The sequence below is a fragment of the Coenobita brevimanus genome, chromosome 62 (genome assembly GCF_032717465.1).
Source record: "Coenobita brevimanus isolate Jiangsu-jjx chromosome 62, ASM3271746v2, whole genome shotgun sequence".
Lineage (NCBI taxonomy): Eukaryota > Metazoa > Arthropoda > Malacostraca > Decapoda > Coenobitidae > Coenobita > Coenobita brevimanus.
The window spans coordinates 18,651,865-18,678,525 of NC_137015.1; positions in this window are offsets into that span (position 1 = coordinate 18,651,865).

The window sequence follows — 26,661 nt, forward strand, 5'->3', positions numbered from 1 at the left end:
GGGGGGCCAGACAATTGTTCAGGAAGCTGAGAAAAAGAAAGACTTCACACTCCTTAGAAGGATAGCTGGTTTTGATCTGTTTGTGTATGAAGCAAAGTATCATCCATAATGTCGAAAGAAGTGTCTACACAAGCCAGAATACTGGAGGTCAAAGGATGAAGGTCGAGGTAGAGAACAGTTAGAAATGGAAACTGTCCATAGAGAAGCACTTGAAAAAGTGTGTGAAGTGATTAAGGACAATGTCTCGGTAAAACAGAAAGTGCTAAAAATAACAGAGCTATGCAATATATATACAAAGATCATCTCAGGGAAACACCCATTGCTAAACCAAATTTCAGAGGTGAAAACCTATAACTGAGGTTGGAAAAGGAGTTTCACGGCTTGGTTTCTGTTCTATTGGGGAATATAGCCACTTTCAGTCTTGACCTGGTGTTCAGTCCCAAAATAGACATTGGAGATGCCATCCAATCAAGCTATCATTTAGGCCGTGCTGATAAAGTTCAGGAAGTAGCTTCATTTCTCTGGGACGATATCCTTCATGTCTTCCAGAACACAAATGAAAATTTGGCATGGCCTTTGACAGTTGAGAACCTCAAACCTGAGAGTTCTCCCATGCCGCATGTTTTGGAGATTTCGTGTGTATGTCTTGTGTGGACAAGCACCATCTTCTAAGAGAGTAGTTTGTTTGGTGAACTCGGTTGGCCAGGTTTATGACGAGCAGTAACACAGGGGATGTGGAAATTGCCCAAACATGTATTCTGGGAATGTCACTGAGACATCTGTTCAGAAGCACCGAGTTGGTAATGATTCTGAACTGCCTTGGATATTCTAAGAACCACTCATTTTTATTGGATGTGGAGACAGCTTTGGCCACCACCACAGAGATGACATCAGACTTACTTCCCATGGAGATCATTCGGAATCCAGTGTGCCCATTTCTCTTTCATTCAGACTTTAGTAACTTTGATGAATTTATCAACAAATTAGCAGGGGCAGAGTCTGTTCACAGGGCCCATGGTATAATGCTGCAGGAGATCATCACAGTGGCTGGTCAGGAAGTGTATGGTGTTCAGCCATAACTGCCTTTCTCTTCCACGGATTGGTCGACAAACCATGACACCTACTACGGAGACAACTCTGGAGGACTTCAATAATGGCAGACAGAAAAGCCCTTCTTACGAAATTGTGCGTGCCTATGCAGATGGAGGTAAAGAGGTGCACTAGCAGCTGCTCCTCAAGAACTTGCTGTGGATTCTTATCCGCCCACACAGTTTTAAGATTAACCCCTACACCGCGGGCATGTTTACCGATGTTTTGCGTGTGCCGCGGGGTTATTCGGGCTCCGATAGACTCTCAAAAAATATTTGCCAAAAATCAGTTATTAGTCCTAGAATATTAAAATTATATATGCTTATGGCACATACCTTCAGCTTTCTCCTGGAATGTTTGTTGAGCCTTCGTCAGTTACCGTAGGACTTGTGGAGACCTCTGAAGTTGGGTAACGAAGTCTCCACTTTACAGTTCCCGACAACCCGTAATATGATTACCACAGCCAGATATTAACACTATAAATACTACTCTATGATTTTCAAGTAGTTTGGGATCCATACTCCAAAAAAAAAACTGTGAAAGCAATGAAAATTATGAGCGCGTCTGACCACCGCACTTCCGCTAGTTCGCGCTTGGTACTCTGTCATTTATTATTCATAAAACCCCTCACACTTTATATTTCTATAACTACATAACACTTATATATATCTACAGTCTTTATCCATAAGTTTCCTTCAGTAGTATTAGTTTATTGCCACTGTAGGGATTCAATTTCTTTCAGTAAAATACGTAGCATTCACTTTCTCGTCCTGTATACTGGCATTGAGAGTGAATGTCACTTTCATCTTCACTCTTATAACTCATAGTATTCAGACATGCTATAGTGAAATTTTCACTTTCATTACTCCTAGGGTATATACTCGTATTCTTATAATACTACTCATTTACATTTCTATTTACGTTCTCTATTTTATTTACGTTATTTACATTTCTATTTTATTTACACTGTGTTATGCACTGTCACTTGAAGTAACTTATAAAACTATTTTCCATTGTTCACGTATATTTACATTCATTACTTTCACTTGCTGTTTACACATTATTTACACATTATTTACAATTCCACTTGCACTGTTTTACTCAATAGAAAGATCGTAGTCACTCTTTTATCAATTGTCAGCCCTTTACCTCTTTCCACACGAGGTTTAGTAGGGGGTAAAGGTCACAGGGCCCTTGCATGGGGGTGAAAAAAGGCCCTGAAGTCAGCAAGAGGATGAGCCGTACCTCCTCTTCGGAATCTGAGAGAGAACTGATAGGAGGGCCGGCCCGGGTTGAGGCCTACTTGAGGGTTATTCAGCACTACCAACGTAGCTCTTGAAACAGCTATGTATTTCACTGAAATGATTGGCAGGAAATCTAGACAATACATTATAAATTAGGTAGTTCCAGGTGAATGTAAATATCACTTAGTCTTCTCCCTTCCCTCCTTATATGTATATTTATTACGAAAATAGATTATATGGCACATTTCAAGGGGAAAAAAACAGCAAAAATTAGCGAACGAGTGCACGTGAGGTGTTGTCAGGTGATAATTAGCCAATTCCAGGTGTATGGCACTCTCACTTACCTTATTTCTTTCTTGTATATATTATTTGGTATAAGAATAGGGCATAGGGCTTATTTCAATGGATGAAATCAGTGAAAAATTCCAGGGAAGATTTACTTAGCGTAGCACGGCCGGGCAGGCGAGAGGATAGTGTAATGGAGGGGGGGTAGGGAGGGGAGTCAAGAACGGGGAGAAATGGCTAAATTGTCAACAATGGATGGGAGTACAGATGAGATTAGGAGTGCTGACTAGTGTTGGACATTGTCAGTACTGATAGATGATACAAGCCCCCACTTGGAAGCCCGGGTGAATTCAAAATAACACAGAATCACAAAAGCGACGCCCCGCGGTATGATCCCTTGCTCCCAAGCGTCACGAAAGTGACGCCCCGCGGTTAAGGGGTTAACCAACAACAGACTCTTCCAGCTTAGGGAGGATATGTGTCACTGACTGGGGAAACACCATCCAGACTGACAACTGTAGAATACTACACCATAATCCCACATGCAATCACAGATTACAGCGCTGTCTAGGGGTGCCTGTACTACTCAGAAGTTGCATCAATGGAGGCTGAACAAAAATATGTGATCACCACTTTCGATTTGGGTGCTTGCATGAAAGCATTCATGTTGGTGTGGCACAACCAGGAGAAATATGCAGACCACATTATCATGATAGGAACCTTTCAACTTGCGTGTGGTTAACTCAAGATGATTGGCAAGAAGATTAATGGAAGAGCTCTGTTCGCAGCCCCGTTAGAATCTGGTCTGATTCCATCAGGGTCTCTGAGTGGCGTCCTTATTGGCAAGAACTAGTCTCAATCAATTCACTGCCACAAGGCGGTGGTAGAGGCTCTCGAGGGACTGTTAGTCTCTTGATACTTAGAGGTGAAAGGGCTTCACGGACAGATGCCTTTCACAAACCTGCCTGAGCTGTCGATGGATCGAGTGAATGCCGTTATCAAGTCACATGGAAAGGCAGCAGAGGATACTGTGCTTCAAGACCTACACATTCAGGAGTTGACTGAAGACTAAATCAAATACTGTTCTGCTCTTCTGGGTATGCATGCATTTTCTGGCTGCAACAGTGTTAGTTGCTTAACCCGCCCCAACCCAACCACTTTTCCATCACTAACTCACCCCAATCCCGACCATTTTTGGAAAAAAAAAAAATTTTGGACTCAAACCTCCGCTTTTGGTGAGAAACATCGAAAATTCATAGAGAAATCGCTCACCTGAGGTTTGAAATACTCAATACAGGTAGGAGTACCTCCTTACCTTACTGGGTTTTCCAACAGGCTGGCACCAAAGAAAACGAGTTCTGTGCGAGGATAACTATTTCACACCACTCATAAACGGTATTTATTTATTTACTTGGTGCAAATTTATATGTAGGACGAGAGTATTTTGGTTTTCAAGCAGTAATATAGGCATTATAAGCATTGTTTCACTCACTAACTCATCACCATACCTGACCTTTTTTTGCCACATTACCTGATCATCATTTCTGACTGTTTCTTCCTCTAATGCTATGTAAAGTTTGTCCTCCACATTGCCATTGATTGGGGAATCACTCTGGCCCTGAATTTCGTACCGTGGCATGACATGGCTTTACTGGCCAGGTCACTGATAACAGGTAACTTGCTTAGACAATGGCATGCAGGGGCAGGGAGGAGGTCATGCTGGGTAAGGCATTGTCCCTGCCTGGCATCTTGTAGAGGAAGGTGTCACGTGTATATGTACCAAAAATCACTCGCGAAAATTGAAAATTGTGCAAATTAGGGACCTTACAATTGATTCGCGTTTATATACGTCGACGGGATTGGCAGTGACAAAACGTGTGGACGTTAAAGAACGTCGACGGGACACCACGGGTTAAAGAGTAAAAGAAAGGTTCAACCCTTAAAAATCCTTGAAAAAAATGAAAAGTTTCAGAAGACATTTTGTAGACTTGGAGACACATGGGATATGAAGGATGGAGTCATAGATGTTGTAGAGGAGTTCACTTGTTCCCAGTATGGAAATTTTCACATGACAAAGGTGAATGTCTTGAGGTATTCCTCGCTCCAGGAAAAATGTGGTGGGGGAAAAAACAGCATGCTAAAGCACCTAGCAACTTTGACCTGCGAGCATTGCCACCTTGTTGGAGCTTTCTCCTGCAACACCTGAATCAGGCTATTTTCCAAGTTGCGATCTGGAAATGAGCACATATTGCAGAGCCACTTGTCCCAGTTCCTATTGACGGCAATGGATGGACAGAAGAAAGTGGATTAATGAAGCCTAAGTGGACCGACTCAGACATCCTGCCAACTCAGCTTATGGATATTCTAGAGCAGGGGTGGACAACCTTTTCAGAGTGAGAGCCAGATGAGACTTTCGGAAGCAGCCTGTGGGCCAGAGTGAAAAATGAGAACACAAAAGTGGCTATATACAATAATTTTATTGGCAAAAGTGCAAATCAGTGAGACAGCTGGTGCTGCTTGCCATGAAGAATTGATTCAGTGTCCGGTTCGATGGATGATGTAGACAACAGAAGAATGTCATTGAGGTGACGGTCGGAGAGCTGGGAGTGTAGGCAAGCTTTTGTGTACTTTTACATTTTTTGTCAAAAATAGACATACAATGCTTAAATTCCAGTGATTAAATCTATATCATGATGTAGAGTTCCACACTTGAAAGGGTAGAACATGTTTGAACTCGTGGGTTAAGATCTCAAAGTATCTATGAACTTGAGAAGTATTACATCCATACATGGATAAGCAAGAAGTGTGTACCCTCCTTAAGGGTGCCAAATACCTCCTCTTAATACGGAAGTCCTACAGACACTGGCATCTGGAAGGATGGCAGAAAGATTGTATTGCGCTGGGTGAGGAAAGCACTGAGTTGCCAAATAGCATCAGCTGGCCGCATTTAATTTGTTTTGGCTGGGGTTTCGCGGGTCGGATTGCTATGCTCATGGCGAGCAGGTTGGCGGGCTGGACGCTAGACCTTCGCAGCCTGGATCTGGCCTGCAGGCCGGAGATTGCCTGCCCTCATGAATCTAGAACAAGTATTGGAGGAGGAGGCCAATACTAGAGCCTCTGACGAAGATGACGAAAACATTGACCCCAGTGCAGAGTTTTCCAGTGAAAGTGACAGTGACAGAGATTGTGGCATTTAATATATGACATCAACAGTAATAATGAGAGTTGCAGTCCAATAGCAATGGTGTTTACACAAGTTATGATATATCATAAACATGAGTGTATGATTTATGTGCTACATTTTTTAAAGCCATTCCAATGATGGGGGTGGACATAACTGTAAAATGCTGACAATTTTGATGATTATGAAAGGGTTTCCTGAAATTTCAACACAGTTTGTCTATCTGTCTATTGCCAGACGCCTTAATACCATACGAGGTGGCCACAAACAAATCGCCTCCACGTCGCCCTGTCCACCGCCATTTCACTGCCCTGCTTCCAACACACACACCCCTCTTTCATATACCTCTCCCCTCCATCCCTCCATCTCATCCTTGGCCTTCCCCTCCCTCTCTCCTCCTCCACTTCACTCACATACAGCTTCCTCGTTAGTCTCTCACTCTCCATCCTCTCTACATGGCCAAACCATCTCAGTGTGTTTTTCCTAACGCTTCCTCTCACATCCACATCGACACTACAACGCGCCTTCACATCCTTATTTGTCAGTCTGTCTCTCCATGTGACTCCACAGGCTCCTCTCAAATAACTCATTTCCACTGCCCTTACTCTTGACTTGTGTCCTTCCAACAACGTCCAAGCTCCACTTCCATAGGTTAGAGTTGGTATCACAATACTGTCATGTAGTAACCTTTTCACTTCAATGCTCACTTCCTTGTTTCTTATCACTACTTTCAAGGAACCAGCAAAATTTTTTCCTTGTTGTACCCTTTCAAACATTTCACCCTCCAAACTTCCATCTTTACTCATCACACTACCAAAGTACTTAAACATACATTTTCCATTTCCTCATCATCCAACCTCATTGTACATTCACTGACTTCACTTCTCTCGAAGACCATAACTTTACTCTTCCCTACATACACCTTTAGATTCCGTTTCTTACACACTCCCAAACTCATCCACCAAGCCTTGGAGCTCGCCTTCATCTTCATTTAACAACACAGTATCATCTGCAAACAACAATACAGGGAGTTTCCAAACACTGCCCTCTCTCATTAGGGCCACTCCAACATCCACTGCCCTACCTTGTATCTCTTTTATAACCCCATCCATGAACAGACTGAATAACCATGGAGACATCCTGTTTCAACCCAACCTTCAAATAGAAAAATTCACTCAGTTCACTATCCACACGCACTGCAGCTTTAGCACCCTCATACATACTCTTCATGGCATTCAACAACTTTCTATCTACTCCATATATTCTTCATACTTTCCACAATCCTTCTCTTTCCACCCTGTCATACGCTTTCTCCAAATCCATGAAGGCTGCATACAACTTGTTTCCTTTCTTTAGAAACTTTTCCACTAAAGATCTAAGAATGAATATCTGATCTACACAACCACTTCCTTTCCTAAAACCTCAATATTCTTGTTCTTCTCCAACTAATTCCTCTGTTATTTCCCTAACTCTGTCAATAAGTCTACTACCATATACTTTTCCTGTTACACTAAGAAGACAAATGCCCCTATGATTACCACACACTTCTTTTTCTCCTTTCCCTTTGTACAAGGGAATAATTATACCTGACTTCCAATCCTCCGGGACTCTACCTTCCTCCGAGGCCAATCTGCACATCTTCCACATCCATTCTACTACTATCTGTCCTCCATGCTTCAGCATTTCACCACACAGTCCATCAATTCTTCGGGCTTTCCCCATTTTGACTTTCTTCATTGCATCCACAACTTCCCATCCTACTGATTTCTTCCTTCCTTCTCACCTCCCTCCTTCTCCCAGCCACTGATACTCCCATTACTGTCATTTTCTATGATCAACAGTTCCTTAAAGTGTTCTCTCCATCTGCTCACTTTTTCTCCTTTCTCAACTAGTAATCTACCATTTTTATCTTTCACTCCCCTACTAACTTCATTGCCACCCTGTTTAACTCTCTTTATCTCTTTCCAGTATATTTAGTCCCTCCACTTTACACTCAAATTCCTTCCAAATTTCTCATCGACTCTCTTCTTATTCTCTCTTACTAATCTTTTAACCTCTCTCTTCCTTTCTACATGTAACTCTCTCTTCCGTCTCTCAACTTCTTCCACGCCCCTATTTCTCATCCATTCATTATATGGTTTCTTCTTTTGTACCACAGCCTGTCTCACCTCTTCATCCCACTATGCTGTTCCTTGCACCCTCTTTCGTCTTGTCTTCACCCCACACACCACCTCACATGCTGCAATTATTTCTTCTGTGAATGTCTTGCACACACCTTCTGCGTCCCCCATCTGCTCCAGTTCATAAGTACCCAATCGTTCCTCCATTTCTCTGTTATATTCTGCCTTTTTCTCATCCTCTTGTAACTTTCCACTCTCCTTGCATCTACTCTTTCCTCCCGTCCTTCTCTTCTATTTCACTATTTTACTTGGACCTTGGACCTTGATTCTGACCACCACTTGGTGGTGGTCAGAAAATCCACTCCCCCAGCCTCTATATGTTCTTGCATCCATTACACATCTTCGCATCCATTTATCACACACACGTAATCAATCATTGCCTTCTATTCATTCAGTTCACCACCCACCCTTCTTGTCACTCACCATGTATACCTGTGGATCATTTTGTGCCTGAAGAAGGTATTGGCTATCAACAACCCACTCCCGGCATAAATGTCCACTAAAGCACTGCTATTCTCATCTCTCTCAGCAGGCGCACCCCACTCACCAACTACTCCAACCACCTTCACATTCCCTACTTTACCATTTATATCACCAATCAAAAACACTCTCATTCCTTTCAAACTTTTCCGTGCACACTTCCACATTTCTCCAGAACTCTTCTCTCACTCTGCTTGCACGATCTTGCATTGATGCATACAAACACACAATTGCCCACGTTTTTAGTTCCCTTCGGTCTTACCTACACAATCCTTGAGGCAACTGATCCATACTCTCTTTTATTCTCCCTCCATCTGTTACAACAATACACACTCCTACTTTTGCCTTCTCATTCTCACCTCCTGCTGCACATATACCCCATCCATACTCCCGTATTCTCACACTCTCACCAGGCCATTTAGTTCCAGTTAATCCGCATACATCCACTTTCCAACCCTCAAGCACCTGGACAATCTCTCTCTCTTTCATCTCATCATTTGCACCCCTTACATTCCACGTCGCCATCCGTATCATGTCCATTGTTCGGTCCTTATTCGTCATGTTTTGGTCAGTCCTGGTCTGGGGCTTCTTTATATTTTTAGTTGGTATTTTTTCGGGAGGGGCACTAACCCTCTGCCAACCCACTTGCTGTCACGTAGGGAACACGTGTCGGTTGGTTATAAGGTGACCACCCAGAGTTGTAAATGCTTTCCTGGTTTACAGGAAATCATTTGGCTTGCCACTCGATGTAGAGATACCCTAAAAACAGAGTACCACTACACTAAGTGACTGAATAATGGGCGCCCCCACCTACCAAAAAAAAAAAAAAAAAAATGCACGTAATAAAATGCCCATCATGTCTGCAAATGTCAAAGTGCCAGATTTCCCCTTTGATCAATGGAATATAACCTTTGACCTTTTGATGCTGTCACTAATTAACCCGAAGTATCCCGGTAACGTATGGATACGTTGCAACATTTTGTCAAGGTGAATCCTGATGACATATCCATACATTTTGCATTTACAAAGTCCGTCATTTCCACAGTTTTCAAATTTCGTACGTAATTTTTGGTACACAGACACAGGACACCTCCCTCAACCTGCTGCCAGGCAGGGACAATGCCTTACCCTGCATGACCTCCCCCCCCTGCATGCATTTGTTTCTGCAATTCACCTGTTAGCAGTGACCTTGCCAGTAAAGACATGTCGTGCCATGGAACAAAATTCAAGGCAAAAATGATTCCCCAATCGATGACGATGTGGAGAGCAAATATTAAGTGGTGCCATAGGAAGAAATGAGCAGAAGTGATAAGGAGGTAATGTCACCAAGGAAGGTGCAGTATGTTGATGTGTTGAAACAATGCTTATATTGCCTATATTATTGTGTGGAAACTAATATATTCTTGTTCTACATATAAATTCGTACCAAATGAACAAATATCTACATATTCTGAGTGATTTGCAATAGTTACTGCTACATAGAAAACATGACACTCGCGGCACGGCTCCAGAGAACACGGTACCAGGTGCTTAAAGGGTCACCTGTTTAGACCACTTCTAAGCTCAGGTGAGCACTTTTGGGGGTATTTTCCAACGTTTCTCATAAAAAGTGGAGGTTTTAGCCAAAAAACAAAAAATGATAATCTGCCAGGACTGGGGGTGTGGGGGTCAGTGGTGGAAAATCAGTCGTGATGCGACGGGTTAATTAAGTCTTACATACTTTCCATGAAATGATAGAGGACACCAAGAGCTACAATATGATACGAAATAAGTGGTCTTTAACCCATCGGAACACCCATTTATAATGCAATTAGTTATTCCTACCTCTAAAATACTGCCTCAAGTGAAATTACTGGTTGTTAAAAAAAAATCCGTCTGTAATATTTGATGTTAACATAATTTTTTGTGATCATCAGGTCATGGGGAACTAGAAAATACCAAAGAGGTATAGTCTTGGGGGGGGGGGATGTGGACCCCTGCTAGCCCACGGACTATTATAGTAATACCTGAGGCCAGCACTATATGAAATAAGTGGATGTCATGCACACCCACCAAGCCCAAATAATAATAATAATAATAATAATAATAATAATAATAATAATCTTCCTCTTATTATTATTATTATTATTATCATTATTGTGAGCAAAGCGATCGAGAACGCTGTATTTCATCTGAAGTTTGGTGTGCAAAACTCTTTCCTCATATAGCTTGTAAATTTTACTGTTTGTGGAGCACCAAAACTTTGATTTTTTGTCATTTAATGAATTTGTCATGACATGTCATATCATTTTCAATTTTTCAATAAAATTGCCTTCCAGTCATATAATTTCTCTCAGGGATAATTATAGACAACAAAAAAATCTTCCACGTAAGAACACATCAAAATTATTTTTCCATAGCTATTAGGCCAATAATGGCAAATCATATCATTTTGAAAATACCATGAAAACTGCTTTCCATTGATACCGGTTATTTAAAAGATGCAAATCTACCCGAATAACAAAACAAAACCAATCAAAATAAAAATACATCCTTGCCCTTTTGGGTATGTACTGAATTATAGTGTGAACGTTTGTGTGTTAATAATGAAATAAGAAATACACCAATAAGGAGCACTCAAAGATTGTAACACCAGCGCCCACCATCTAGTCTAAAGGCCGAATATTTTACTCTGTTCTCTGACCTAAAACTTCGACAGATTACTTTCACAATCAAAGTACTTCATTTTTACCTAACCATTAACCATTTCACCAACTTTGGTTCAGATCAGATCAAAACTAAGTTGACTTTCCCCAGTGACCTTGACCACCAGCCTTTGATTTTTAACTTTACGGATTGTTCTTAAAATCGATTTTTCATTTTCTTTTTTTAACGTGAACTCTTCCATAGAGTTAAACACGTTCAAGTTGACCTTGCTATATGACCTTGATCTATTATTTTAAAAACACAGAGCTCAACATCCTGGGTGATCATCAATTCATTCTTAATCTAAAACCAAGGAGCTCAACATCTTGGATGATCATCAGTTCATTCATAAATTTTGATCCAAATAAGAATGTAATGGTTTTAGTTATTTTGTTCACGTACAGACACATGGCCCAAAATCTGACATTTCCCTATGGCCTTGACCTCTGACTGATTATTCTTAACATTGAATCCAGTCGTTGTTCCTGACTCATCATCTTTCCACGAAGATTAGTTCAGATCGGATCAAAACTGTTTCAGCTGACATTATTCTGTGACCCTGGCAATGGCTTCTCATTGTGACCTTAATTTTTTACTGTTTGTTCTGAAAACTGTGTCTATTGATTCTTTCTTTATCTTCGACTCATCCACCAATTTTCGTCTGAAACGGATGAAAACAGTTTATTTTGAGCCTGTCCTATGACTTTGACCTTTGACCTACTGCTCGAAAAAATAATTTCAGTCCATGAGTGAGCCTCAATCCTTTCACCTAGTTGTGTTATACTCCTATCAAGATTATTTGAATTATATTGTTCACAATCTCACACAGGTCCAGAACTTTGACTCTTGCCCTGTGACCTTGACTTCTTACTCAGAGTTGAATAATTTCATTCATGCCTTACCCTCAAACTCTTTCCCTCATTTTGGTCTAATTTGGATAAAAACTGTTTAAGTTGATTTCTCCAGTTCAACCTGTAACCTGGAAAACAAGGCTCCCACCAAGTTTTTTACACACACACACACACACACACACACACACACACACACACGCACGCACGCACGCACACACACACACACACACCGCTCGCTGGTGCAGTGGTAACGTTCTCGCTTGCCAACTGGTGGACGGGAGTTCGCGCCTCGCTCAGGTTGCGAAAAGTTTCACTGACGAAGTGGGTGGTTACTGTCCCCCTTGAGCAAAGGGACGGGTGTGTGCATGTGTGAAGGTCACAGCTTTGCCCTTAGATCGGACTATATGAGCTCTCAGCTCCCTTCCGGGAGGGTAAAAGCTGACGATCACGACCATCAAGTGATCCTGACCGACCCGGTGAATTACACACACACACACACACACACACACACACACACACACACACGCACGCAAGCACACACACACACACACACACACACACACACACACACGCACACACACACACACACACAGCGAGAGAGAGAGAGAGAGAGAGAGAGTCAGTCAGAAAGACAGACAGACAGATAGAGCTATACACACACACACACACACACACACACACACATTTCACACACACACACACACACACACGGACGCACGCACGCATGCACGCGTGCTAGCGCGTCACTCCAAACATAACATGCTTCTCACTCTGCGATCACGGCGGCAATATAATAATATAACTCCGTCACGGAACTCATAGAAGTTTTTCACGCTAGTTATAAGTTATTCATGCTAGAAGTTACAGTTCCCTTCTCTGTTTAGCCTAAATTAACCTAACCTAAACTAACCTTAACCTAACCTAACCTAACCTTATCCTAGATCAACCTAACCTAAATAAATATAAACTAAACTAACCTTAATTCATGGAATGACTGATTTCACAATATGCCTGTATCATACACATATAAATTTATTTATATATCTATATCGACTTATAGTTACCTATAGGTCGATCAGACATCCAACTCTCTTCCTGACACACGTATTTCATACAGTGTTGTTGACAAATCGCACTTTACTTGAGATAACATGTGGATACTTTCAGCATAGCAACTAAAAGGGCACTCGGCGCATGAGTACTCAGCGGAATGGTTACTTCTGTGCACACAAAACACACAAGGCTCGACCGCAGTGGTTTTCAGAGGCTAATAATTTTTCTACTATGTGACATGGAGAAGAGATTCTTCCAGCAGGTAGTACATACGTGTGGTAGGTCGGGGCGCCCATCATCTAACCCACTTATTGCAGTGGTACCTTGTTTTTTGGGTAGCTGTACATCGAGTGGCAAGCCAAATGATTTCCTGTAAACCAGGAATGCATTTACAACGCTGGTTGGTAACCTTATAACCAACTGACACGTGTTCCATATGTGACAGCAAGTGGGTTAGCGGAGGGTTAGTGTCCCTCCCAGGAAAACAACTAACTAAAAATACGAACAAGAAGCCTCGACCAGGACTGACCAAAAGATGACGACTAAGGACCGAACAAAGGACATGATACGGATGGCGACATGGAATGTAAGGGGTGCAAATGATGAGGTGAAAGAGAGACTGTCCAAGTGCTTGAGGGTGGGAAAGTGGATGTATGTGGATTAACTGAAACTAAATGGCCTGGTGAGAGTGTGAGAATATGGGAGTAAGGATGGGGTATACGTGCAGGAGTAGGTGTAAATGAGAGGGCAAAAGAAGGAGTGTGTATTGTTGTGAGTAACAGATGGAAGGAGAATATAAGAGAGTATGGATTAGTTGGCTCAAGGATTATGTGGGTAAGACTGAAAGTTGGACTACAAATGTGGGTGATTGTGTGCTTGTATGCATCAACACAAGATCGTGCAAGCAGAGTGAGAGAAGAGTTCTGGACAAAAATGTGAAACTGTGCATGGAATGAGAGAGTGTTTTTGATTGGTGATATAAATGGTAAAGTAGGAAATGTGAAGGTGGATGGAGTAGTTGGTGAGTGGGGTGCGCCAGCTGAGAGAGATGAGAATGGCAGTGCTTTAGTGGACATTTGTGCTGGGAGGGGGTTGGTGATAGCCAATACCCTCTTCAGGCACAAAATGATCCCCATGTACAGTATACATGACGAGTGATGAGAAATGTTGATGGTGAACTGAATGAAAGGAAGGCAATGATTGATTACGTGTGTGTGGATGAAAGGATGCGAAGATGTGTAATGGATGCAAGAGCATATAGAGGCTGGGGGAGTGGACTTTCTGACCACCACTTGGTGCTGGCCAGAATCAAGGTCCAAGTGAAATGAAGAAATAGGAGAAGGGGAAGGACAGGAGGAAGGAGTATATGCAAGGAGAGTGGAAAGGTAACAAGAGGATGAGAAAAAGGCAGAATATAAGAGAGAAGTGGAGGAACGATTGGGTAAATATGAATTCGAGCAGATGGGGGACGTGGAAGGTGTGTGCAAGATACTCACAGAAGAAATAATTGCAGCATGTGAAGTGGTGTGTGGGGTGAAGAGAAGACGGATGGGAGTGCAAGAAATAGCATGGTGGAATGAAGAAGTGTGACAGGCTGTGGCACAAAAGGAAAAAACATATAATGAATGAAAGAGAAATAGGGGCGTGGAAGAAGTTGAGAGACGGAAGACAGAGTTATATGTGGAAAGGAAGAGAGAGGTGAAAAGGTTAGTAAGAGAGAGTAAGAAGAGAGTGGATGAGGAATTTGGGAATGTGAGTGTCAAGTGCAGGGAATGTAAGAAAATGTTCTGGAAAGAGGTAAAGAGAGTTAGACAGGGTGGCAGTGAAGTTAGTTGGGGGGCGAAAGATAAAAATGGTAGATTACTAGTTGAGAAGGAAGAAAAAGTGAGCAGATGGAGAGAACACTTTAAGGAATTGTTGAACATAGAGAATGAAAGTAATAGGAGTACAAGTGGGTGGGGAATGGCTGGGAGAAGGAGTGAGGTGAGAAGACAGGAAGAAATCAGTAGGATGGAAGTTGTGGAAGCAATGAAGAAAGTCAAAATGGGGATAGCCCCAGGAACTGATGGAGTGTGTGGTGAAATGCTGAAGCACAGGGGAGAGATAGTAGTAGAATGGATGTGGAAGATATGTAGATTGGAATGGGAGGAAGAGGATTGGAAGTCAGGTATAATTATTCCCTTGTACAAAGGAAAAGGGAAAAAGAAGTGTGTGGTATTTAAGGGGCATTTATCTTCTTTGTGTAATATGAAAAGTATACGGTAGGAGACTTATTGACAGAGTTAGGGTAATAACAGAGGAATAACTTCGAGAAGAACAGGGAGGCCTTAGGAAGGGAAGAGGTTGTGTAGATCAGATATTCATTCTTAGATCTTTAGTGGAAAAGTTTCTAGAGAAAAGAAAGAAGTTGTTTGCGGCCTTCATGGATTTCGATAAAGCATATGACAGGGTGGATAGACAAGGATTGTGGAAAGTATCAAGAATATATGGAGTAGATGGGAAGTTGTTCAATGTTGTGAAGAGTATTTATGAGGGTGCTAAGGCTTCAGTGCGTGTGGATAGTGAATTCAGTGAGTTTTTCTATTTGAAGGTTGGGTTGAAACAGGGATGTGTCACGTAGCCATGGTTGTTCAATCTGTATATGGATGGGGTTATAAAAGAGATACAAGGTAGAACAGTAGATGTTGGAGTTGCCCTAATGAGAGAGGGCAGTGTTTGGAAACTCCCTGTACTGTTGTTTGCAGATGATACTGTGTTGTTAAATGAAGATGACGGAGAGCTCCAAGGCTTGGTGGATGAGTTTGGGAGAGGGTGTATGAAACGGAATCTGTAGGTGAATTTAGGGAAAAATAAAGCTATGGTCTTTGAGAGAGGTGAAGTCAGTGAACGTACACAGAGGTTGGATGAGGATGAAATGGAAAACGTTAGTAGTTTAAGTACTTGGGTAGTGTGATGAATAAAAATGGAAGTTTGGTGGTTGAATGCTTGAAAGGGTACAACAAGGAAGAAAGGTTGCTGGTTCCTTGAAGGCAGTGACAAGAAATAGAGAAGTAAGCATGCAAGTGATAAAGTTATTATATACATGACAGTATTGAGATACCAGTTCTAACTTATGGAAGTGAAGCTTGGACGTTGTTGGAGGGACACAGGTCAAGAGTGAGGCAGTGGAAATGAGTTATTTGAGAGGAGCATGTGGAGTCACAAGGGGAGACAGGCTGACAAATAAGGATGTGAAGGAGTGTTGTGGTGTGGATGTAGATGTGATAGGAAGCGTTAGGAGAAACGCACTGAGGTGGTTTGGCCATGTGGAGAGGATGAAGAGTAAGAGACTGACGAGTAGAGTGTTTGTGAATGATGTGGAGGGGGAGATAGGGAGGGAAAGGCCAAGAATGAGATGGAGGGATGGAGTTTTTTTATGCAAGAAAGAAGGAACCAAAGGCCAGGAGCCCACAAACCGTTCCTTCCAAGAAAAAACAAAAACAATGCAAAAGAGAGCCAAATTCAAGATCCGTTCATATCGAGATGCCTGGACACACTCCGTTTGAAAGACTGGAGATCATAAGAAGTAGGAAATACAGACAAAGGAAGACAGTTCCAGAGCTGACCTGTTACATAAATAAAGGACTGGGAGTAACGGTTAACTCTTCCATTAGAGGGCTGGACAAAAAAGGGATGAGAATTTGTTTCTAGATGGGTGCTACGCGCCCATCGTAGAGGTGGAGGGATGCAAGCAGACAGTTCAGAGGAGCAGTGACCATTGAAATAGCGATAGAAAAGAAATAAAGATGCAACAGTGCGGTGAAGGGACAGAGGTTGAAGGGAGTCACTAAGAGGAGGAGAGTTGACGAAATGAAAAGCCACTGACTCCAGCCTATTGAGAAGAGCTGTATGTGGGGAGCCTCCCCACACATGAGAGTTGTACTCTAAACTGGGGCAAATAAAACCCATGTATAAAGCCGACAACTGTGCAGGGGTAAAGAAGGTACGTAGTCGGCTTAGCACACCTAATCTCTTGGAAGCAGATTTTACAAGAGATGCAATATGATTTTTCCAAGATAAGTCCCCAGTGAATGAAACCAAATGCATGTTCAAGGATGATGCAGGATTGAGCTGGATATTATTAATCCTTAGAGGGTACTCCTGTGGTAGATTGTGTCGGGTTGATAGGTGTAAAAACTGAATTTTTGATGCATTAAAAACAACAAGATTATTTTTACCCCAGTCAGAGATATGATCCAAATCAGACATTAGATGTGCCATAGCATCATCTCTTGTTTGCTGAAGTAACTGCTGAGATGGACGTTGTGGGAACCGAATGGAAAGGTGAAGGGTGAAATCATCAACGTTTGAGTGGATAGGGTTAGATGTACAGCTTAGAAGGTCATTGATGAGTAAAAGGAAGAGAGTTGGTGATAGGACAGAACCCTAGGGAACACCATTGTTGATAGATCTAGGAGAAGAACGATGGCCGTCTACAACAGCAGCTATAGAACGACCAGAAAGGAAGCTATAGATGAAGGCACAGATAGAAGGATAGAAACCGTAAGATGGCAGTTTAGAAAATAAAGATTTATGCCAGACTCGATCGAACCCTTTGAGATGTCAAGTGCAATGGCAAAGCTTTCGCAAAAGTCCCGAAAGGAGGATGACCAGGAGTCTGAAAGGTAGGTGAGGAGATCGCCAGTGGACTGTCCCTGACAGAACCCATGCTGATGATCAGAAAGAAGGTTGTGATAAGAAAGATGCTTTAAAATTTTTCTATTAAGAATAGACTCGAAAACTTTTGAAACACAGGATGTTAAAGCAATTGGATGATAGTTAAAGGGTTTGGAACGGTCACACTTCTCTGGGACTGGCTGAATGAGATCAGACTTCCAGTAAGAAGGAAAGGTACAAGTTGATAGACAAAGATGAAAGAGTTTACTGAGGCAGGATGTAAGCACAGAAGCACAGTTCTTGAGGACAACAGGAGTTACTCCATCAGGCCCATGTGCCTTGTTAGTATTGAGGCCTCTGATGGCAGAAAATACATCACCTGAAGAAATTTTAATGTCAGCCATGAGGAAGTCAGAGGGGGGGAAGTGATGGAGGAACAGCACCGGAATCGTCTTAGGTGGAATTGGAGGAGAAAGTCTGAGCAAAGAGATCTGCTTTATCAGTAGAAGAAATAGCTACAGAGCCATCAGAATAGAAAAGAGGAGGGAAGGATGATGAGGTAAAGTTGTTAGAAAGGCTTTTGGTAAGGTGCCAGAAGGAACGGGAAGAATTCGAGTTAGAGTGTTGAGAGGTCTTAGTACGGATGATATTTTTAGCAGTGCGAAGAGCAGACTTAGCACGATTCTGAGCAGAAATATAAACAAGATGTGATTCAGTGGAGGGTTGGCTCTGTTACCTTTTATAGGCCCTTTCCTTGTTGCGGACAGCATTAGAACAAGTGTGATTAAACCAAGGCTTTCTTGCATTAGTCAAAGGATATGAGAAAGGATTGTATGCTTCCATGGCTGAGAGAATAATCTCCGTAATACAAGGCACACCCAGATGGCTCCCGGCCATGGAAGCAATAATTATTCCATTGAAAATCAAGGAAATATTGTCTGAGGGCCTCCCAGTCTGCAGCTCCAAAGCCCCACAGATGACGTTTCTTTGGAGGGTCCACAGGCTGTACAGGAGTGATAGGACTGGTTAAGGTAATAAGGTTGTGATCGGTGGAGCCCAACGGAGAGGAAAGATTAACAGTGTAAGCAGAAGGATTAGTTGTAAGGAAGAGGTCAAGTATGTTGGAGCTCTCTCCAAGGCGGTCAGGCATATGGGTAGGGTGCTGTACAAGCTGCTCTAGGTATATGAGAGAGGGGGGGGGGTGAATTGGGAGCAGGGCAGTGAAATGGCGGGGAACAGGGTGACTTGGAGGCAATTTGTTCGTGGCCACCCCATATAAGGGATTAAGGCATTCTGGCAATAGATAGATAGATAGGTAGTATATGCATTCAATAAATTTTGTTTTTAGCTATATATTCATGCATGAGACCAAAGAAATCCTTTGGAATCCCAGCTTTCCACGGGAATGTGTCGAGGGCTTCAACTGACCAAGGTCTAGTGAGAGAACAGGTCTGATCGTTTTGCCTCCCCACCCATCTTCGAGATGACACATGGTATATTTGTCGGTGGGTCAGCGAAAACAAGCATTGTAATATACTGTAACTATATTAGTGTTAATTGTTACTGAATGCTTCCTAATTTATAGTTTCAGTACTTTAAATATCATAAGCAGAGTATATGAACTTTATTTGTACCAGGCTTATCGTTTCCATTATGGTGGTGATGAAACATTATTACTGTTCATTCCTTAGTGCTAATGCTTTTCATTATCATCTTCGTCAACACTTTTAACATACCTCTTATCATTGTCATCATCACTGTCACTACCATAGCTCCCCTAACTTCTTTAAATTTCATCACACACATATATTCCGACTAATAAGACTGCATAGGACACTAGAAATACGAAGTATCATCATCGTCATTACCATGATTACAGCTACCACCATCACCATCATTATCACCATTATAATAATTACCATCACCATCATCACCAGTGCATCACTATCACAATTCCCTCAGCTTCTATAGCATAGCCTACTTGTCGTACCGTTATAATCACCACCACCACAACCAACACCATCATCATACAGTAATCACTACTGTGTTACTTCCCTATAGTTAATTCAACTTCCATATCAATCGTTTTCACACACATATTTCAGGCAAATAAGGGAGGGAATGGAGGGCACTACAAACACAGAGTGAACTTTTTAAAACTTTACTTAAAACTTAAGAAAAACTTTAACAACAGTAGGCTGATTGTTCAAAGCTAAGCAGCTCCTGTAACTGTGAGTACGCTAGTAACGCACCAGCACACCACGTCAGATATACCACACCACACACACCACCACACCTTATCAGATATACCACACCACACACACCACCACACCACATCAGATATTCCACACCACACACACCACCACACCACATCAGATATACCACACCACACACACCACCACAGCACATCAGATATACTACATTGCACACACCAGCACACCACACCTTCCCAAGGATGATAAAGGTTAATATATATATATATATATATATATATATATATATATAGATTATATTTTACAAAGTATCGCCATGACAGCATCATTTACCTTGCTTTCCCTGAACATAGGAGGGAAGAGAATCAAGGTACTCTTAAAATTTTACTTGGTTGTGTTTTGATTTGACCCGAGAATTCTAAAATTTCAAATGTGTCTAGACCTCTCAGCCCTGGTAAGTTGATTGTTGGGACTGCAATGCTCCTAAGTTTGCAGGAACTGGTAGATTCAAGAGTTCATACTGAAGGTGTCTTTTATAAGCAACAGGCTCAAAATGTAGACTGCAGATGCGTGAATTGGTGACATTAATAATATCTACCACAAAGATAAATCAACTTTTTTTTTTTTCAATTCCTCATCCTTTGGGAAACGATATAAATGTACATCTCCATTTTCCTTATTTTTACGTTTCGAGGATGTGCACCCATAAACTGCACAGCACACCATTAGCCTGGCTTGTAGCGAAAAGTCAGGAGGAGCTGAGGATCTTCACCCAAGCGGAGTGTAAGCCCAACTGATCGCCTTAACCCTACTGGAGTGGTGGGCTCAGGTGCTGTGTGACGTCATGCATGGAGTGGTCCCATTTTTAACCAGAAATGATCAGACCTTGTATCTCACTAGACCTTGCAACTGACATGATCCACTATAAAATCGAATTTTTAAAACTCCTGTCGTAACACTATGTTTTCTTGCATGATTTCTAACAATTAAATACCGGATATTACGGTCATGAATGTACATTAAAAATTTTTCCTGTGTTTAGGGGGCGAAGTCAACAAGGGTAATCGCCCCATATCCAGGTATTATCAGTCGATCAATAGCCAAGAGTTTACCGACGCAATTCGTTGACACGGTAAGTCGGGAGCAGAGAACTGAACATTGCAACTGTGGTAAATGGTACAGCGCCTAGTTATATGCACATCCAGATAGAAAACGTGAGAGAGAGAAAACGTGAGAAAGTAAACGTTGTAGCTCAGTTATTCTTCTGTTATTGTTCAACTACTTCACCAGAAATGTTGAAAGTTTACATGAAGAAGAAATTATGATGATAGGTGTATGAGCAAACGCTCGCACGCTCGCCACGTGCTCACAAAGCGCACTTTACTGGCATACTATATATATTTTAAAGTTTTTTTGTCTGGCTGTCTGCTTATTTGCTATAGAAATTATTAATAGAAATCTACCAAGAAGGCTTCAAAGGGGTCTAACGGGGGTAACTTTTTACGATGAAGTTAATGGTGTGGCTGAAAGTTGCTTATGTGACACTCCTGATGGCCAAAAATAAAACTTATCATATCAAGATGGTATTGTATGATGGCTCGTTATCGATTTTTTTTCTTCCTCCTACAACTATAACAATATCACAACTACCAATCACTATATCGTCAACATGGTGAAACTTGGTTGCAGGGTGGGTAGGGAGGTGGGATCAGGTGAGTGAGGAGATGGCTGGGGTGTACAGGGAAACAAGATGCGTGGACAGGGTGGGTAGTGGGAATGATTGGGTGCGTTGATGGGTGTGGTGGAGCAGAGTGGGCACTGAGTGGGTGGGTGGATGAGTGAGTGTGGGTGAATGTATGAGTAGGTTGAGAGGGAGGGCAGGGGAGGTTGATGGGTGGATGGGATGGGTGAGAAAGGTTTATGGGTGCGTGGGTAATGGCGTGAATAGGTCCGTGGAAGGAATAGGTCCATGAAGAATACATCCTTGTGGAAATTGGCCCACGGGGTAACAGAGGTCCAGTGCATAAAATGGGACCTCTGGTTTCGCCTGTGACAAGGCGATGGCCCCACGAGTCCCAGGGAATGCTAGTGTGCACAGTCATAGTTTTTTTTTCTTTTTTTAACCAAAACAATACCGGGAAATCTGCAGGGTGTTCATAAAGGTCGGAAGGATTTTGATGGCAGGCTGGACGCATTTTGGAAATCAAGTTTCATGAATTTCAGAAGGGCACGGTATGCCATAACTGGCTTAATACATGAGAAACAGCGCTTTGGTGTTGTGTTCTAGCCTAGTGGAAAAAAATCTTGATGTTTTTGAGGAATGTTTTGCTTTCATTGGGAAAAAACATACTACTGTACTTCATCTACAAGAGCAGGTCCTGCAACACTTGTGAAGTACAGTAATTTCACTTGTTAGAAACAGTGCACAGCCCTTATCATGTGTCTATATATTATTAATTCATTTATTTCTGTCCTTTAAAAGGACAAAACAAACTTCCACATCACTAGTGCGAAAAGTGTCCGAGTGAGTAAGTTTGCAATTTTTCGTGTCCTTTTTCTTCTACTGTTTTTTTTTGGGGGGGGGAAATTACTATTACCACTGGAAAGTAATTCTCATGGCAGTCTATATAAAAAAAAAAAAAACTATACTACATGGCCTTGCTAAACCAATAGCTAAAAAAAAGGGGGGGGGAGGGGATCTGTTTTACCCAGTATAAAAAGTTGTAGTCGTTTTTCGGCTATATTTGTATCTTTGAGAGGAACATTTTTCGTACCACTTGAAGACAGTTTTCATGACAGTTTCAGAACGGTATGACATGTCAGAAGTGGCTTAATAGCTGGGATGGAAACAAAGTTTTGGTGGTCCTCAAGCAGAGAAATTTTTCAGCCAAATTTGGGGAGAAGCATACCGTTCTTCCTCGCTTCATTCGATCAAGGAACAAATTCCTATACTCTCTCATTGCTCATACTTCTCGTATGCATTTATTTTCATATTTGTGCATGCTTTGTAGTTACACGCATTCTCCTTCTATTAACCCGAGATGTCCCATCAACGTATGGATACGTTGCAACGTTTTGCATTTGCCAGTCCCGTCGACGTACCGGTACGTTTTGCAATTGCAAGTTGCATAATTTCCACAATTTTCAAAATTCGTGCTTGATTTTTGGTACGTAGCGTCGCACGACCTTCCCCTACCTGCCACCAGGCGGGGACACTCGGCGACCCCGTGCAACCCACACTTACCTGCGGCTCAGTCACTCACCTGTTAGCAATGGTCCCACTCAGACATGGCCCATAGAGGTCTCTCGAAGGACGAAATTCAAGCCGCCCTGGATGCCTTTACTGGTGATAGTGATTCACCACTCGATGACGAGGAGATGGACAAAGATTATGTCCAACCAGAGGATGTGGAATGCAGCACCAGTGATGAGAAAGTCCCATCCCCCAGGAAGCGGCGCTACGTGACTTATCGTGCTGCAGGAGAGGGTCAGGCTGCACAAAAACATGCAAGATCTTCTAGCCAGCCCCTACGTGACGTGGAGCCCGATTTCGAGGACGAAGACGAGGACGAGGACATAGCCGTGGGACGTGCTGCCACGTGGTACGGCCATGAGGTTATTGCTCATCATGGCCCAGAGCGCACACCACATCGTTCTAACAGGTATCGGCCTAGTGTTTTGTTTGGGGATGGCAGAAGTGGCATTGAGGGAGTGGGGAATGAAAGGGAAAGTGTTGGAAGGAATGTGGAAAGTGAGAGTGGTGGGAGTGAGTCACGTGGTGGTGTGAGGTGGCGGGGCTTATCACTTGGGGCAGTGAGGGTGGGTGGTGAGTCACGTGGTGTGGTGATGGAGCAGGGAGGTGAGGAAGAGCCACTCCCCAGCACGTCTTATGCTCCCCAATATTCCTGGGCTTCCTCCCCACAGCCCCCTGATGTTCCCCAAGGCCGTAAGGATAAGGGAAAGGGGAAGGGTAAAGCCAGAGGGACGAGGAGTGCGAGTTGGGAAGCCCTACGCACTCCTCCTCCCAAACCTCCCCCACCATCATCTCCTCCCCACCCTGATGAAGGCGAGGATGGGCACGATCGGGACGAGGAATTTGTGTCTTGGAATTGGGAGGATGGGAGTGATTTTACTCCCCTCGTTCACCCATTCACTAAGCAGGGGCGTGCTGGATGCATTGCTCCCGGTATTCACCCAAATTCAACCAGGCTGGATTTTTTCCACCTTTTCTTCAGTGAGGCTTTTGTGGAGGAAACAGTGGATCAAACAAACCGGTTCGCTAACAGCCAGTGGCGTGAGAGTGAAAGACAGGGCACAAGGAGCAGGCATTCAATCCTCTATGATTACCCAGTCTCCCTTGCAGAAATGTTTTTGTTTTTGGCCTTGGTACTTTTGATGGGTATTGCACGAAAGAACCGAATTCCTGCATACTGGACAAGGGACCCTATTATGCTTACACCAATATTTGGCCAAGTAATGAGCCATAATTGGTTTCAGCAAATTCTAAGCCGCCTCCATTTCTACGATGCAGCTGATCTTGCAAATGCTGATGACACAGATAAGATGAGGCGAATTAGATTGGTTTTTGATCACCTAAGGCAGACATTCCGTTCCTCATTTTATCCCTATAGAGACCTCGTCATAGACGAGAGTCTCGTGTTGTGGAGAGGCAATATTTCATTTCGGCAGTACATACCCAGCAAAAGGCACCGTTTTGGGTTCAAGATCTTTGTTATGTGTGACTGCAGGACTGGGTATGTGCAAGACATAGTCTTGTACACCGGTGCACAGACAGACATAATAAAAGATCGGAGTATTGGTCTGTCGGGAGCAGTGGTAAAGACAATGATAGAAGACTATCTTCATCGTGGTCACGTCCTTTACCTTGACAATTGGTACACTAGCCCTCTTCTCGCTCGATTTCTACACAGGCATGACACGGGGATATGTGGGACCATCAAGGTGAACCGGGGTCACATGGTCAAGGTGGGTCGGAAACTTGACAGGAATGAGGTTGTCTTCTTCCAGGCAAACAATATCCTTGCAACTGTGTGGAACCACAATAGAGAAGTCAGCCTCTTGTCCACGGTTCACCGCCCCTTCATGCACCGTACAGAGTCGGTAGATTATCGGAGCGAGAACAGGCACCATGTATGGAAACCTGAGTGTGTGCTTGATTATAATATCAACATGCGCCTGGTGGACCAGTCAGACTCCATGATATCTACTGTCGAGTGCGCCAGGACCACGATGAAGTGGAACAAAAAACTATTCTTTCACCTGCTTGACATTACTGCCCTGAATTGCCACCACATTCACGCCATGACAACAGGAGTTCAGGAAACCTTTGAAGGGTTTGTGAGGGAGCTGACACGAGAGATTGTTGCAAAGTATGCGGTTGAAAGGCCCCAACACCGCACCTACACAGCCACAGGTGCCCACCCTCCCCTGAGATTATCCGCCCAGCCATTTCCCCACTCCCATACCTCCCCAAGCAAATAGACCTAGGCCCCAGCGCAGGTGTCACGTGTGTAGCAATTCCCGTGTGAGACCCACCACTCAGAGAAAGGACACCCGCTATGAGTGCTTTCAGTGTGACGTGGGTCTGTGTATTCACTCATGTTTCAGTGAGTTTCACACGCTCCTGCACTTCTGATAAGGTGTGAATGCGATAGGACGCTGATACTTTGAAATAAATGCGACAAACAGACGCTCAGTGTATTTATAAGGCCAGTAGATCCGTAAATAGTAGTGTGGAAGTGAATACGGGTGTAATATAAGTGGAAAATTATTATGTAAGTGTATGAATATTATCTAAGTGGAAACATACCTTGCGAGGGTATTTTGATGCGATATTCATACGCTCAGTGCAATAAATAAGGCCCGTAAATATGCAAATAGGAGTCTACAAGTGAACACGGGTGTAATATAAGTGGAATATTAGTATGTAAGTGTATGAGTATTATGTTGGTCGAAACATTCATTGCGAGGGTATTTTCATGCAATATTCTGACACTCACTTGAATAATTAATGTCAGTAAATATGTATAGTGCAGAATGGGGTGTAAATGGGTGTAATGTAAGTGGTAAAGTATATTGTGATTGAAGAAAAAAAGTAAAAGTGGAAACACGAGTGTTAGTGTGGTTGCTACAAGATTATGCGCTAGCATTTCGCTAAATGCCCTCGTAATGAATATAAATAATTGAAAACGTTTATAGTGGTGGAGGAAAGGTTCAATGTAAAGAAGAAAATATTATGAAAGTGATAAAACAATGTTGTATGTTGAAATACGAGTACGAGTCGTAGCAAGTGCGCTGAGTAAGCATATGTGTGCTATACTTATGCTAATGTCATCGTAATGAATGAAAACAGCTGAAAACATTTACATACAGTACAAAATGGTAAAATGGCATTGAAACAGTAGTATACAAGTAGAAAAAATGATATGTTGACTGAAACAAGAAACTTAGCACATTGCGTTTTACCAATCGGATCAAACTCGCTATGCTCGCGCGAAGGTACAATGCTTATTTTTCATATATATGTCATTGAAATTCATTATATTGTTATTCTTATTGTTTATTAGTTCAAATTCAATAAATGTTGAGGTGTTGTTTGTTGTTTCTCCCAAAATTACCTACCATAGAAAACGTGAGCGCCTCACACCTCTATGATAGAATACGATACCTGGCGCGGGGGACCTCACCTGTTCTGACCGGTTGCGGACCACGGTAAGCACTTTC